The sequence below is a fragment of the Gossypium hirsutum genome, chromosome A12 (genome assembly GCF_007990345.1).
Source record: "Gossypium hirsutum isolate 1008001.06 chromosome A12, Gossypium_hirsutum_v2.1, whole genome shotgun sequence".
In the NCBI taxonomy this organism is placed as follows: domain Eukaryota; kingdom Viridiplantae; phylum Streptophyta; class Magnoliopsida; order Malvales; family Malvaceae; genus Gossypium; species Gossypium hirsutum.
The window spans coordinates 68,102,392-68,120,596 of NC_053435.1; the positions used below are offsets into that span (position 1 = coordinate 68,102,392).

Consider the following 18,205-nt stretch of genomic DNA (forward strand, 5'->3'; position numbering starts at 1 on the left):
ATGCTTAATTCTTAAATCATGTGAATTATCAATGAATGAGTTGGATAAATTTGACAGGAGGTTGTAGCTTTAATTCTTTGATTAATGGATTAGGTTGCATTAGTAGTGGATGACTACTATCATTCCTTAAATCTTGAATGAATTTGGTCAGTCTCCAAAAAGGAAAAATGTATGAGCTTGAGTTCAAAATAAGTTTGGGGGTGTTCTAAAGGTTCACTTAAAGAAAAAGGTTGTATTACGAGAAAACCAAGACAAAGTTAAAGGTTAAGATTCTTAAAACCGAAATGTCCCATATCTTAAAATACCTACCTTTAATCGATCCCCATTATAACCTTATAAAAGACCTAGTGATTTGATGATTATGTCACCTACATTAGTGGAGAGGAAGTCCTAAGTTCAACATATGAAGATCTTAAATAAGCCTTGTGATTGTTTGCTAGATTGATAGGAAATTATGTTGAATGAAAATGTTATCTATGACTGTGACATACATGCAAACTATGATTCATGTTGGCATATTTTGAAGCTTAGTATAATCTTAAGGAATGTTTGCATATGAATTACTTGTTAATAAAAAAGATTGATGAGCATGAAGTTATTAATGCATGATTATGAGACAAAGATTAATGTTACTTACACAATTAGCAAATTTACCTTAGCAAGACCTTTTTCTGTGCATGAACATTACTCGGGACGAGTAATGATTGAAGTTTGGGGATGTGTAAACGGAAAAATATATAGGATTTTTCCTATGTCATTTATCACCTTTTTACTTAAAATTGTGTTAAAACTAAGTAATTGTTTAATAAATTAATGAAATATGTGAAAATATGAAATTAGGGCATAGAAATTATTAGAATGTGATTTTATGCTTTATTATATAGTTTTCATGCAATAAATGGCTTATTTTATAGTAATTTGAAGAAATTATATTTTTTTAAGGCATAAAGTGGGCGATGCATAATTAAATTAAATAATAAAATATAAAATTTTATTTAATTATTCGTTTTAAAATATTTCATTAATAATTTGGGTTTTAAATTAATTAATTAAATTGAATAAATTTTATTCTTTGGTCCTCTAACTTGTCGATTTATTTTGGACAGGTTTGATATATTTGCTAGATTACAAAACCGTCCAAATTGGGGACCAAGTCAACCTAAAATTCGGCTGCACATGGCTGTCCATAAACCAGTTTTTGGTTTAATTGCACAAGGTCCTTGAAAAGTTGAAGAAATTAGAGATTTACCTGAAGATTTGCACTTGATCGAGTCTCAGTCCTGAGTTGTGGCACTCAAATTGATCAAAAATGAAGCAAAAACCAGCTCAACTTCCTCAATTTATAGCTGGCCACCTATGGAAGATGCTTCAAAAGATAAAAACTCCTGTTTTTAGTAAACTATCCCCCTCTCTTCACCTATAAATAAGGCCTCATTCTCACATTTCTACTCATCCCTCATCCCTCATCCCTCATCACTCATCCCTTATCATTCATCACTCTCTCCTCTCTAAATTCTCTTAGCATTCTTATTTTCTCCCCACACCTATCATCATCTTTTCATAAATATTTTAGCATTTGAGCCTCTTAAAGAACCATTGGTTGGCCACCTTGGAGAGCCATTAGCAAAGGAACGAAGGAGCCTTGTCAATAAGACTCTTGTGTGATAGTGATAAATGCCCAATTATACATATTTTTACCCCAAATACCTAGCATATTTATGGATGTTTATTACTAGATTTATGGATTTTGGTGCTCTTAATCTAGTTATTTCATGTTTTGTACTCAAGAGAGCACCAAGAGTCAAAAGGAGCCAAAAACAAGCCAAAAAAGGACAAAATGGACCAAACCGAGAAGATGATACGACCTAAGCCTTGCCACACGGGCAGCTCACATGCCCGTGTCTTTCGAGGGTGTCGACCAAGGCTTTTACGATTCACATGGCCTGGCCATTGAGCCACATAGTAGTGTACAATTTAACGGATCGAACACGGCCTGGCAATCACGTTACAAGGCCGTGTCACACGGGCGTGTCCCTTTTTTCAAAGAGTTGTATTTTACCCGGAAAAGGATATTTAGGGAGGAAGAAAGCCAATCCAAAGCCTATATACACCCTAAGTATGACTTAGAAAGGGTCGGTCCCCTCCAAAACTTTTCTGGAGCATAAAACCACACGTCGAGAATTACTTAAAGAAAACCAGATGATCCATCCCAAAAGCCGGAGCTACTCCAAGACTGAAGATCTCTCTCAGAATTCTTTTAGGGGTTTTAGAGTTTTCTTTATGTTTTTTTATTTTCATACTTTTGTGATGTACTCTTATTTTATTATGAACTAAACCCCTTAGATACCTAAGGGGGTTGAAGCCTATGATGGATCTTGTTATTATTATCTGAACTGTATGATAAATACTTGATTTGTTCTTAATTATGTGTTTTTAATGCTTGAGTTAATATTCCAGGTATTAATTCATGATTTGATGTGCTTATGCAGAGGAGTAAAAGTCCCTATCTAATAGTAGATTTGGCATAATTAAGTGGAGTTGATCGAACGCCTAGAAATAGGGTTACGAGATTTTACCGAATTAGGGTGAAACCTAATATGGGAGTCCATATATCGATTTACTGCTTCCCTAGGGGTTTTAATTAAGAAAGAGATTTCAATTAATTCAATTGAGGGTTAGATGTTATTAGTCTCGAAAGAGATAATAATATAGGTTAGGGAGACTCACAGATCAAGTCAAGTGAATAAATCGTCTGGTTCAGAATCAAATAATAAGTGAAATCTAAGTGGATTCCTCCTTTGGTGTCGTCTTTATCAATTACTTTTCTTCAAGCCCTTTTCCAAATTTTCTATTTGCTTTAGTTTAATTAGTTAATTAGTTTAGTTAATTATTTTAATAAACAACCCCTCTTTATTTCTAGGTTATATAATAAAAAGATAGTTATTACTAGTACTTTTGGTTCCCTTGGGTACGACATCCCAGTCTTGGCATTACTATACTATCGTTCAACAGGTGCGCTTGCCTTTTTGTCGTGATAATAGTTAGTTTATGTTTGATCTTCATTATAAATATTTATTACTTGTTACGAATCACGCGACCAAGTTTTTGGCGCCGTTGTCGGGGAACTAAAATATTAGGAACGCTCAATTTTTATTACTTTAGCCATTTATTTTTCTTGCAATTTAATTTAATTTCATTATTATTATTTATTAATTTTCTTTTTTCTTTCTCTTGGCAGGTTTTTATAGTTTATGACTAGAAGAAACCCGTCGGGACCATTACTTTTTGACGAAGAAATCGATCGTACAGTTTGCAGAAATCAAAGCAAAATAAGGCGCAGCTTAAGATCCATGGAGAACGAGCAAGAAGACGATACTCAACCCCAATAAAAGAGATGGCTGAAAACCAAGGCAATCAGCTACCTCTTGCAATTGCGGTTAATCAAAATCCTGCTCCACGCACTATGTATGATTATGCTAAACCTTCTTTAACAGGAACTGAGTCTAGCATAGTTAGGCCAGCTATAGCTGCAAATACTTTTGAACTGAAACCTAACACAATTCAAATGATACAACAGTTTGTTCAGTTTGATGGTTTGTAGGATGAAGATCCTAACGCTCACTTAGCAAACTTTCTGGAATTTTGTGATACATTTAAAATCAATGGCGTTTCTGATGATGCCATTCGTCTTTGATTATTTCCTTTTTCATTAAAGAACAAACCTAAACAGTGGTGAACTCGTTACCACGAGGGTCTATCACTACTTGGGAACAATGATCGAAAATTTTTACTAAAATACTTTCCGCCGGATAAAATAGCTAAATTACGCAATGATATCTCTTCTTTCGTGCAGATGGATTTAGAAGCACTTTACGATCCATGGGAGAGATGCAAGGACTTACTGAGAAGGTGCCCTCACCATGGGTTACTGCTTTGGCTTCAAGGACAAACATTCCACAATGGTCTGAATCCCTCGACTAGGCAAATGGTTGACGCGGTTGCTGGCGGAACCATCAACAATAAAACACCGGAGGATGCCTATGAGTTTATAGAAGAGATGTCACTGAATAACTATCAGTGGCAAGTTATGAGGACAAAGCTAACGAAAACAGTTGGCATTTATAACGTCGACTCAGTTACTATGCTGTCAAATCAGGTAGAACTTCTCAATAAAAAGATTGATGGTTTACTTGGTTCTACACAGGTACATCGATTAATGAGGTGTGATACGAGTGGAGGAGGTGTGCATACAGAATATCAATCCTTCATCCCACAACCGAAGAGGAACAAGTCAACTATATGGGTAACAATAACTTTAGATCTCAAAATAACCCATACAGTAATACTTATAATGCAGGTTGGAGGAACCACCCAAATTTCTCCTAGGGTGGTCAAGGAAATCAAAGGCCACAAAATCCTCAGGGTTTTCAACAACTACCTTATCAACAATAGAAGAAACCAAAGCTTGAGGAGATGCTCTCAAAATTCATATAAGTGTCAGAAACCCATTTCCAAAATACCGAGATGGCACTTAAAAATCAACAAGCATTGATCCAAGGACTCGAGACTCAGATAGGCCAGCTTTCCAAACTAATCTCTGAACGATCACAAGGTAGCTTGCCAAGTAACACTGAACCCAACCCAAGGGAACAGCTTAATGCAATTAATATCCAAAATGACGAAGGATTCGTTGAGCCTGAACCAGAACCGAGGCAAGGAACAGTGGTAAGCAAAGGGAGAGATGAGGTAGATCAAAATACAAACAAACCAGTGACTGTCGAATATAAACCTCGTGTGCCATACCCTAATGCAACAAGGAAAGACCGCTCAGACGAACAATTCGGTAAATTCCTTAAACTTTTGAAAAAATTACATATTAATTTACCGTTTATTGAAGCTTTGTCGCAGATGACAAATGCAATGAAATTTTTAAAAGAGATTTTAGTAAATAAGCGGAAGTTGAAGAAAGCGTCACATGTGGAGCTAAATTCAGTCTTCTCAGCTATTCTACAGATTGAAAGATCTAGGGAGTTTTACAATTCCTTGCTTAATTGGTAGTTTAGATATACGTCATGCATCAGCTGATTTAGGGGCTAGTATTAATGTCATGCCTTACAAAATGTTTAAGCAACTAGGTCTTGGGAAACCTAAACAAACTAGGATGAGCATTTAATTGGCAGATAAAACTATAAGATTCCCTAGGGGTATTATTGAAGATGTACTCTTGAAAGTAGATAAGTTCATACTTCCCGTTGATTTCATTGTTCTAGACATAGAAGAGGATAATAATTCCCCTTTGATTTTAGGGAGGCCCTTTTTAGCAATTGCTAAAACAATTATTGATGTTGGCATAGGTGAGCTTATACTTCGTGTGGGAGACGAAAGATCACCATTCAAGCTCGTAATTTTGGCATCACATCAAACATTGAAGGTAATAGCCCACACCAATCTACTAAAACTGACAATATGACTTTGCAAAAATTAAGCTTCAAAGATGTTCACGAGCCATGTTCCAAAAATGATAGATGACACATTCATAAAGAACGAAGGCTACGGATAGAGGAGCTAGACGAATGGCGAGAACACAAACCGAGAACACATGATAAATTGAAACTATGCCAAAACAAGTCCGATACCTCTCCTAATCAACTTAAGGTTGGCGATAAAGTCTTACTAGATGCCGTAGATCCTTACATTGTCACTACTACACCGAATGAGGAAATCCCTCTTACGGTACTCAATATTTTTCCATTCGGTATGGTGGAGGTGAGTTACCCCAAGTTCGGCACTTTTAAGGTAAACAACACCCGATTAAAACTCTATTTTGATGAGATTGATAGTAGGAATGAGGAGTATAAACTCCTCGAACCACCCTGACCATTCACTAGAGAGGTAAGTCGAGCTTAAACTATAAATAAGCGCTTCTCGGGAGGCAACCCGAGCACTAACATATTTTGATTTTTTTATTTTCTATTTTTTATTGCTAACACTCTAAATAATTATATTTATCTTTGAATTGCAAAGTTTTTCAGCACACACGGCAGGAACACGGGCGTGCCTAAAACCGTGGCCAAGGGGAAGAAACATGGCCGTGCGATATGGCCGTGTGGAAGCAGGACATGATCCCCTCAAAATACGGGATGCAATAAATCTTCACGGCCGTGCGACATGGCCGTGGGTGAACTTGATAGGCGAACACGGGCGTGGGAATGGAAAAACACAGGTGTACCAGAGGCAAGGCTCGATTCTATTTTTTCGACACGGGGGTGAGACACGCCCGTGCCGATAAGTCATGGACAACAATACACGAGCATGGTACCCTAACTCACGGGCGTGGGAGAAGCGAACAAGGCTAGGCACGACCGTGCGACATGGCCTTGTACCACACACGCCCCAGACACACGGGCATGGGATAGTAGCCGGGCACGACCTAAATTGCAAAATTCGAAAAACACGAGCTCACCTTCAGAGTACACGGGCGTGGCCCTAGGCCATGTGCACCTTCCCTATATAAGCAAATCGCTGTTCATTTTCTTCTTCCTTTCAAAACCCTAGCCGAAATCTCCCCTTCTCAACTCCTTAATCCCTATTCCGGCCACCATTCCCCAGATTCTCACTTCCTCAACCCCCAAACCACCCTAAACTCCCTGCCCCTACATTAATCCTCACTTTCCCTTCTCTTTTCCCTCCATTTTTCCTCCACACGGTTGTATCCCTACGCCACACCCCCGTGCTCGCCTCCAACACGTCCGTACGCCACCCTACAGCAGCTTTTGGTTCACTTTCTCAACCTTGTTTTCCCAATTTGCATTACTACATTGGTATTCTATATGCCTTACAAAGATATTGTTACTGTTACCAATTTGTTCTAAATAAGTTAGGAATTTACTTTAGTATTTTCGATATTTGAATTGTTTAAGCTACTAAATAGCATATACTAGTTTTAGGATTCTTGCTTAACTGATGATGCATCTTTGATTCCAGTAAATGTTTCTGAAAAATCATATAAAATTTTCACCTCTCGCTTGATATCGTTAAATGTTAACACATCTTGGACCTATTATATCAATGCTCATACAATTCCAGGTACATTATGTCATCATCGAGAGGCAAGAAGGTCGCGGTCCCATCCTCAAAGAGACGTAGGAGACCGAGTTCTTCCTCGATACGTGCTACAGCCAAAGTTCGGCACCCATTCCTTGAGTTTTTGCAAGCTTTACAAGAGGAGCTATTTCAGATACTACGCGCGTGAGCCCTCACTACAGGTCGATGCATCGACTGGGCTGCCGTAGAGCAAGTCTAGCTAGGTGATGCCATCCACACCCTCCTATCCATAGACCCATGGGAACAGTTCTTCGCTATTACCCAACCCACTTATTTAGAGCTAACTTTAGAATTATGCTCTACTTTTCATTTACAGGTGGTGATGACGAACAATTACTACCCTGGCACCATTCACTTCCGATTAGGTGGTCTAGTTCGCGTGATGAGTGTCCCAGAGTTTGGAGTCGCTCTGGGACTTTACACTAATGAGTTTATGGAGGAGGAGGACATGAATGCACTACCACGTAATATCCACATTTCTCCCTCCTTGTGCTGGAAAGCTTTAGCACCACTCTCTTCCATCTACGACCCCAACCGCTCGAAAGCCTTAGCTCTCGCCCCTTTCTTACGATATCTCCATGCCATATTATCACACACCTTGACCGGAAGGAGAGAAAGCACCAGCGTCCTCAACACCCACGACGCTTAGTATTTATGGTGCATGGCAAATGCACACGTGACTGACATGGCATACTTCACCACTTTCACCATTCGCCATCAGATCGAGCGGCATCGGAAGGGAGTAATCTCTATCAGCCCCTGCATGACGCACCTTGCCAGACACTTCGGCCTCCTCAACACCGTGGCCCAATCATCAGGGCTTACACTGATGGTCAGATGTCCCCACAGGGCATCACGACTATGTTACACATGAGGATGATTGAGCGCCACCATAGGACCAATCCTCCTCAATACCGTCACACTCATGCCATTGACGAGGAGGATCTAGAGGACATTCCTGATGATGTCCCCCCACAGCATGAGGAGCCTTCCACCATGCCACCTTGGGAGCGACCAATTCATGCAGCTGCTTCATTGGCACACCTTTCCGACCGACTCGCTCACTTCAAGCAGTATTGCACTACGCAGTTCAAGATGATTCACGAGGGAGATCTGCGACGTGATAGACAGATGGACAACATGCAGGCCATGATGATGGATCGCAACTCTAGCGGCACCACTTGAGGGCCCCACTAACGAGGATCATTGAATCCTCTTATCTTTTTATTTTTATTTTTATTTTCATTTCAATTTTATTATTTTCTTTTGAAAGACATATCTATATTAGTAAATTTTACTTTCTTCATTTTTTTGGTATCTTTAACAAGTAATCCCACTACACTATCTTCCACACCAACTCTTAAGAAGCTCTTCATGATTCTACAGACTTCTAAGCAAAGGTGCTAGGAATATTTTACGAAATGAGGAAACAAGTAATACCTAACGAGTGCCATGTTCAATGACCCAATTTCTTCATCTAGCTAAGAATAGTGGCAGCTACCACTTTCCCTAAACACTCCAGCCTTAGAATCAAGCTCCACGTCCATATAACAGGGAGTTTCACCTCTTTTTCTCTTCTGATTTTCTTTATTTTGAATAATCTATCTTTGTACATTGAGGGCAATGTACATCTTATGTGTGGGGGGTGAACATGAACATGATGGCTAACTTTTTGCATTATTCTCAAATCCCTGAATTTGATCTTATGCTTAAGTGATTTTCTCATAATATTGATTAAATGAATTCTGATTGATCTATAATTATTGTTGATATGTCATGAATTAGACAATGAGAATTATGCATGATTATTTGATTATAGGACATTAAAGAATCGAGCATGATAAATTGATATTTTTAGAACTAAAATTTTTAGATTATTTTCCTAAATTGAGGTATTATCTTGAAATCTTAAGTATACAGGAATGACATCAAAAACCCAAATTTTTGGTGAGATTTTTGAGCCTTTTGAGCATATAGCTTTCTTTCTTGCTCACTTCTTTTGTGGTTTGAGTGTGTCAACATTGAACTGTTATTCTAGAACTTGCTTCGATTATACATGTTGAGATCACACGTATGATTAGATATACTGAGATGATAAAGGCACTTGAGATTTAACCCACTTACTCCATAAAAAGCCTTCCCACATAATTAAACCCTTAGTAAACCCCCTTGAGCATACTAACCCTTTTTATTAATTAACCCTCATCATTAACCCATTAACCCATTATTGTTGAAATCCTCATACTTAATTTACCCTTTTTTTATCGGGAATATTTTTAATATTGTTACCTCACTATGTTCACCATTTTTTGTTACAGAATCAGGAAGTATTATTTCTATATTGTATTGGCTTGATTTGTTCTTTTAAAAAAACTCAGTATTATTATTGTAATTCTCAGCAAGCTAAAGTTGTCATGAGCTCATGTAATATAGTTCTAGATATTTGTTTGTGATTCAGTAATTAAGTTTTTGATAGTAGGGTAATATATTGAAATTATCTCGATTCTAACCTTTGTCTCTTCAGCTTGTATCCATACCTGTAACCTAAACCCTGTTACAACCATGCAAAGACCTTTTGATTTGTGTATCATATCATTTACAAGTGGTGGAGATTTGATTTTCATGCAAGCCTATCTCATGTTAGACAATCGAGTGATTAATCTTGAATCTTAAACACTTTGAGTGATTTGAGTTAATCTTTAGTGAGGATGTTATATCTTGTATATTTAGTACTAAAGTTAATTACTCATAGGAAGGAGATTACCTATGATTTTATTATCAAAATATTCGATTTAGATTGTTTGAGGCTTTTAATGCCCCTATAGTTGAATTCTCATTGTATGATTTTCTGTGGAATAACTTGTAACATTATCAGTAATGATTATGTGATTGAGAGGAATGAATTCTAGCAATAAATGAGAGTTTTGCTTGAGGAGAAATAAATGCTTAAGTGTGGGGGTATTTGATAAACGCCAAATTATACATATTTTTACCCCAAATACCTAGCATATTTACGGATGTTTATTACTAGATTTATGGATTTTGGTGCTCTTAATCCGATTATTTCATGTTTTGTACTCAGGAGAGCACCAAGAGTCAAAAGGAGCCAAAAAAGGGCAAAAAATGGACAAAACGGACCAAATCGAGAAGATAACACAGCCTAAGCCTTGCCACACGGGCAACTCACACGCTCGTCTCTTTCGAGGGTGTCGACCAAGGCTTTCACGATTCACACGGTCGGGCCATTGACCCACATGGCCATGTGCAATTTAACGAATCGAACATGGCTTGGCAATCATGTCACACGGCCGTGGCACACGGGCGTGTCCCTTTTTCAAAGAGTTGTATTTTACCCGGAAAAGGATATTTAGGGAGGAAGAAAGCCAATCCAAAGCCTATATACACCCTAAGTATGACTTAGAAAGGGTCGGTCCCCTCCAAAACTTTTCTGGAGCATAAAACCACACGCCGAGAATTACTTAAAGAAAACTAGATGATCCATCCCAAAAGCCGGGGCTACTCCAAGACTGAAGATCTCTCTCAGAATTCCTTCAGGGGTTTTAGAGTTTTCTTTATGTTTTTTTATTTTCATACTTTTGTGATGTACTCTTATTTTATTATGAACTAAACCCCTTAGATACCTAAGGGGGTTGAAGCCTATGATGGATCTTGTTATTATTATCTGAACTGTATGATAAATACTTGATTTGTTCTTAATTATGTGTTTTTAATGCTTGAGTTAATATTCCAGGTATTAATTCATGATTTGATGTGCTTATGCAGAGGAGTAAAAGTCCATATCTAATAGTAGATTTGGCATAATTAAGTGGAGTTGATCGATCGCCTAGAAATAGGGTTACGAGATTTTACCGAATTAGGGTGAAACCTAATATGGGAGTCTATAGATCGATTTACTGCTTCCCTAGGGGTTTTAATTAAGAAAGAGATTTCGATTAATTCAACTGAGGGTTAGACATTATTAGTCTCAAAAGAGATAATAATATAGGTTAGGGAGTCTCACGGATCAAGTCAAGTGAATAAATCGTCTGGTTCAGAGTCAGATAACAAGTGAAATCTAGGTGGATTCCTCCTTGGGTGTCATCTCTATCAATTACTTTTCTTTAAGCCTCTTTCCAAATTTTCTATTTGCTTTAGTTTAATTAGTTAATTAGTTTAGTTAATTAGTTTAATGAACAACCCCTCTTTATGTGACAACCTTAAATTGACCCTAGTCGGGAAGTGGTTTTGAGACTGCTAAACCGAGTCACCGAAGTATTTGAATGTGATATTTATTGTCTAGAATATGTGAATATAAATGTGTGAAAGTTTTAAGCTTCGATGTAGTCGATTGCATGTGAATTCAGCTAATAGGACCTATGTATGACACTTTTAAAATGTGATAGGTTAATCTATAAGGATCAATTAGTGCATGAAATCAAAAGGGTGGACTTGCATGTCAAATCCCCCACCTAATTAGTAATGGCCGGCCATAGCATTAAGGATCGACAAAATGTGATGGGTAAAACATATTATAAACAATTTGTGATAGCATGTTGTGGGAAGAACAATAAAATATGAGGGGAGTGGGAGGAGAAACCAAAGTTGTTTCATCCTTGCTCCCCTCACTTTGCCGTACCTAGAAAAAAAAAAGAGGCTTCATCCTCTTTGTTCTTCTTAACCGAAAATTCAAAGAAAAGAAAAAAAAATGTTCATCCTTTAACATCTTTGGCCGAAAATTTTAAGGAGAAAGGAAGAAGAAAGGTTGAAGAGGTTCGACCATGCATGTAACTAGGCTAAGGTATGTTTGATGATGTTCCATGAGATGCATGCATGTTTTAGTTGTTAGCTTGAGTTCTACCTAGCCCATGGTTTAAATCTTTGCTATGTGATGGAGATGATATTCGGCCATGGGTGTTGTCTTCTTCGTTGGTGTTTGATGTTGTGGTGATGATGCATGGAGATGAGTTAAGTTTCGGCTAAGGTGGAATTGTGTTGATGTCATTTGCATGCTAAATGTGAAGCTTTGTAATGATACATGTGATGGTGGATTGATGCCTCTTGGATTTTCTTTTAGCATTTTTTTGAGTTAGACATTAGGTTCTTTGTTTAACCCATGACCAAAATTGAAATGGTATGGTGTCTTGATACATTCGGCCATAGTAGGAAATATGGTTGTTGTTCATGTTATTTGCATGAGAAATGGTAGTAAGGTGAAGTGCAAACATTAGTATTTGATTACTAGTGTATATATGTGTATTAGCCGAGTTTTGAACTTGAAACAAAATGGTATGTAGTTAATACAAGTAACCATATTTGTAGGAAGTATTAAGCATATAATTGGCCTCAACATAGACATGCATATTCGGCCACATGAGATAGATTGGTGTTGCATGTATTCGGTTAGGGGCAAGCATATTGATGCTTTTATCTTGACTTAGATAATCGGCTCAAGGAGAATTTGTTAAAGTGCTTAGTTAATTGATATTAGGTTAATGATGTGTGTATTCGGTCATGAAGGTGCACATGAGGAAATGTTAGATTAATTGTATTAAATTGCTCAATGTGATTAAAAATGCGTATGACCACTTTGTATTTGAGCTAAAGGTGGCCATATGACCTATCAACTCCTTGTCATATTTGGCCATAAGCTAGCATAATGAGACTTTAATAAGTTAAATTTGTTTGAATTAGCTCAAGAGCTTAGAGGACCAAAGTTGGATAAGGGAAAGGAAAAAGTGATCGAATAGCCGCCGAAAGCGTTCGACAACATTCGAGGTAAGATTTTGAGTAATGGATCTTAGATTATGATTCGACTAGATCATGTTTTAAGAAAATCAAAATCATGCTCTTTGTATGTAATTATGGAGCCGAAAATGATAATGCTTGATAAGTGACTTGTGTTTGAATTCTAGTTATGAAAATGAAATATAGATATGTCATGATTTATTGATATGTGCATGGATATTCGGATGATAACCGGGCTAAGTCCCGAAGGCATTTGTGCTAGTGACTAAATTCGGGCTATGTCCCGAAGGCATTTGTGCGAGTTATTATATCCGAGCTAAGTCTCGAAGGCATTTGTACGAGTTACTATACCCGGGCTAAGTCCCGAAGGCATTTGTGCGAGTTACTTTAACCGGGCTAAGTCCCGAAGGCATTTGAGCAAGTATCTATATCCGGCTAAATTCCGAAGGTACTTGGTTTGGGAATGAGCGATCTTGCTGTAATAATTTCAATTAATACGCTCGTAAAACCCCAACGATGAGGTACGTTTCGTATATGCATTGGAGTAGTTGATTCCTTTTAAATATTATTCGCTCAGTCAATTAATGAGCTTCCAGCCTTTGGTTAAGTCGATCCCTTATGTATGAATATAAGGGTTGGAAATGTGAAGTAGGACTGATTTTTGAGAATATGTGTATATGAAATTATCCATTTAGTTATATGAATGCTATACTTCAGTTGTGCCTAATTTCATTGCTCAAAACTTACTAAGCATTAAATGCTTACTCTGTTCTTTGAATCTCTGTTTTATAGATTTTGGTTCGTCAGCTATCGGACTTGGGATTGTCGAAGTCGAATTCGTCCACACTATCAAAGCCCTTTTGGTACACTTTTGGTTGAACTCTGAAAATGGCATGTATAGGACTACCCTTTTTGTTGTTGGTCATGTACCCTTTGGTTTTGTATAAATTTGGATAGCCATGCGAAAATGGCTTATATATACATTGAGCATAGCATTATAATCGTCTTGTATGTTGTTCATTAAGAGGTATGGAAATTTTTGGTAACGATTAGCCATCGGAATGGTTAATCATGATCATTTTGGTGCTTTGTATGACAAGTTCTAGTTGATTCATGGAAAACCATGAAATGGGTAAAGTTTACCTTAAAAACAGATGCTGACAGCAGCAGTGGTGTGGATTTGAAAAATCACTAAAAATATTAGGAATGGAATTAAATAGTGAATAAATTATGTAATCGAACCTTGATGAATCTACTTTCTTATGGAAGAAATGAAACGATCATATAAGTCGTATTTTAAGAGATATTTAAGTTTTTGTGGAACAGGGCCAGAGCGATTTCTGGATCCCCTGATCTGACTTTGGAAATTCACTATAAATTAACCAGATAATTAGAAGTCATGCCATATATGTAAAGATTCCTTTTTGAGTCTAGTTTCGTTAGAAACAAACAGCATAAGTATTGAAGCCCTGTATAGGGAGATATAGAAGTCGTATTGCATGAAGGTCAGAGTAGTCAAACTCTGTAACAGGGGAGACTTTCACTAATAAACTGTACTAATTGGCCCTACCAAAAATTCTAGAAAACAATTTATAGATGGACATATGAGTCTAGTTTCAGGAAAAATTTACAGAACTGGTTTTTGAGTTTTTGAACTCGAGATATGATTTTTAAGGTGACAGTGACGCAGTTAGCCAGCTTGTCTGGAAATTTTAAATGAACTGTGTTTTACAATGAAATAAGTCTGTTAGCACCTCGTGTTCGACTCCGGCAACGGTCTCGGGTACGGGGTGTTACACTTTATTTCTAGGTTAAATAATAAAAAGATAGTTATTACTAGTACTTTTGGTTTCCTTGCGTACGACATCCCGGTCTTGCCATTACTATACTATTGTTCGATAGGTGGGCTTGCCTTTTTGTCATGATAATAGTTAGTTTAGGTTTGATCTTCATTATAAATATTTATTATTTATTACGAATCACGCGATCAGATAGCACTCTGAATTGGGTTTAATCTTTTTTTTCTTTAATTTAATTTAAAGATGTTTGCTATGTGTTCTTTGTTCTTGTTTACAACAATGTTAGCTTAATTTTATTTAAGCTAGGATGATTGCTTTGATGAAATAATATTTATTAGATTCATGCTTATAATGTTTGTGCCTCAATTGATCATGTTTTCAATTACAATCAAGTCTGTATTTCATTCATACGTGATTAAAATACATCTGAATTAGCTGAGTGGTCCTAACCAGATGACAACTAGTGGACGCATAATCGAAATGTGCATGCTCAATTTAGATCCTAACCCAATTAAATTTCAGGTTGCATAACAACCCTAACCAGGCTATGTTATCTGCATAGTTTTTAGATTTGTCTGATTAAACTGTTTCAAACCTAACACATCCCCGTTACCTCGCACGAATGCTAAGAATCCCTTAGTAAATAAGGATCAGTAAAATGTGTATTTACTAAGTAAAGTATTTTGAAAGGACCGACGTGGTTTCCAAACTCATGAAAGATCGAGTTGCCATGGAATGTTTTTCTGAATATTATTAAGCATGTTGATAATAAGTTGAGTTTAATTAAAGTAATTGTCCTAGTTTATTTATTTTATAATTGTTGCAAATTGTGTTTAATTTTGCTAAAATCTATTTCATTCATATAGTTTGCATACTTAGTTTAATTTACATTAGGAATCACTGCATTTAGTCTAATATATTTTAATCACCACGTCTCAACTAAATTGTGTTTTTATTTACCAAATTGTTAATATAATTTTACAAATTGACTTAGCACAAATACAATCCATGTGGAGATGATAACTTGATACATACTTATTACTTGATAACTGTTGTGCACACTTGCACAAACCTACGCGTTACACTTATGAATTGTCGACGCAATATTCTTTCATCTGAATGTGATTCATCCATTGGGAATTTAGAAGGTTCAAGTTGCTAGAATGATCATTTGCCTTAGTAAATTTTTGTAACCTTGCTAGTTTCTGTTTTACTTTAGGACAAGTAAAAACTCAAGTGTGGGGGTGTGAAACACTAGAAAGAACATAGGTTTTCCCCTTACTTATTGGTTAATTTGTTCCCATTTAGTTATCCTTAGCATACATTTTAGCATTTTCAGTTTAGTAAATTGCATTTTATAACTCAGTGAATCCTAGCCTATTTTATCCTTAATTTTGCTATCTTTTTGCATTAATGTCGTTGCATAAGTGAATTCCAGATTGCGTCTAGAATTATCACCGCACCTGATAGCTATCCGGATAAGAATGTTTTTATTGTTTAATCTTGGAGTTTGAATTTTTTTAACACGAAAGTGTTATTGCAGTCACTGACACTGGAAAGTACAGTGATAGTTTGAACCAACAAGCATTACAACGGATGTTGAGTGAGGATTAAAAGAATTTAGTCCACTTGTTCTTAATAGTATCATACTGCCATCATCAAAAGGTGAGGTTAGTATGCATGTTTAAGTCTAAGATTAAATAGAAGAGTAATGTTGAGTAAGATATACATTAAACTTTATTGCTTCGACAATCATCTATCTTTTTATACCTTGTGAGTACTTAGTATTCTGCTAAAGATTCATGTTGGGGATCCCAGTTTATCATTATCATATTTTATTTTCTTGTTTTCAAGTTATTGCATCGGCAACTATTCTCACAATTTATCTCGTTTCTATCTAGTTGTTTTAACGACATTAATAGACAAAAGACTACCATCCCCGTGGGATTGTTATCCACAGGTTCACATCTGTCTACTACACTTGCATGGACATGTACGCTTGCACATTATTGTTGTGACGTTAAACAGCTGATCAAATTTTTGGCACCGTTGCTGGGGATGGCTTTTTTTGATGTTTATTTTTGTTTTTGTGTGTTTTTGCACTTTATTTTCCTTATATAATATTTAGTATTCACTAACTGGTTTTCTTTGTTGCTATTTCTTTAACTTCAATTTAGGGTTTTATTACCCAAAGTAAACCAGGTTTTCTTGCCAATTTTGATCCAAAAATTAAAAGGTATGTTTAGAGTAGACTTTGAGAATAAAAAAATATGGCCCTACCAGGGAACAATGCAGCCATACCCCTGATGCAACAGCAAAATGTTAATAACCCATTGTTGCCGCAAGATGCTATAAAATAGGAGACCTGAAATGAAAGTTGATCAGTTATTGACCGTTTGCAAATTACATATGTTCTTATTGCAGAGTTTTAAGTTTACTACCAGAATGAGACATTGAGTTGCCACAAAATTAACACCAGGGACTATTCCAATCTCAATTGTGTTATACAGAATATCTTCAAATGAATTAAAAGAATTAAAAGTTTAGTTCCAAGGATAAATTGATAGAGGTTATATTAGATTAAGTGTATCATTTTAGGATACATTTGTACTGTATTGTGGAAAAGAAAGATGACTCGTTAAGTCTGATATATATTGCTAGTAGTTGAATAAAGTTATGATAGAGGATAAATACTAATTACTTCGTATTGAAGACTTATTCGATCAGTTGAAAAATGCTATAGTGTTCTGAAGATAGATTACCGATCTAGTTATTATCAGTGGTGAGTTATAGATGTAAATGTACCAGAAACAACATTCAAAATCTATTATGAGCATTACGAGTTTCTAGTTATGTCTTTCGTAGTAAATAATGCCCTACAAGATTTAAGGTTTGGTGAATCAGGTTTCTTTCTAGTCACAATTCGATGAATTCATTGATATTTTGTATTGAGGATGTACTGATCTATTATAAAATTGATTCATAGCATGCTCAATATTTGGAAATCTGTATTATAGACGATTTATCAAGTATTCTCGAAAATTTCATTGTTGATGATGAAGTTATTATAGGAAAACATCAAAATTTGTTTAGTCAAGTCAGGTAACAACTTCAGCTTAAGCCAAAGAAGAATTCATTAATTATAGTAATGTTTCACTCAGATGATCTCAAATTATATCAGTTTGATTATTTTAGACTTGAGAATTAAATTGTTAATTTTTCAAAGGAATTTTGAGATGTAAAGGAAAGATACAAAATTGTTAGCTATACGAGAATAGATCTAGAATGATTAGGTTATTAATTCTAGTAGGGTTGTGTGTGTGCTAAACAATTATGAGATTATACAGGACATCTTACAAGAGGTTTATAGTAGTGTCTATTTGATTCAAGCATGTAACAACAAAATGTGTAGTGACTTGAGATAGAATTGCTAGTGGCCAAGAAGAAAATGTGAAATTTCTGAGTTTGTACTAAGATGTCCAATATGTCAACTGTTCAAAGCTAAATATCAAGTTTTGTATGAATTATTATGGGCCGCCAAGATTTTTGAATGGGAT

General features: G+C 36.2%; 1 non-coding gene across 1 annotated transcript; it reads right to left on the reverse strand.

Annotated features, from left to right (window-relative positions):
* Positions 1–3,820: 3,820 nt before the first annotated feature.
* On the reverse strand, positions 3,821–3,927 carry LOC121211567 (small nucleolar RNA R71). Its single transcript, XR_005906790.1, has one exon. It is a non-coding gene; the product is annotated as a small nucleolar RNA R71 (small nucleolar RNA).
* Positions 3,928–18,205: the final 14,278 nt, after the last annotated feature.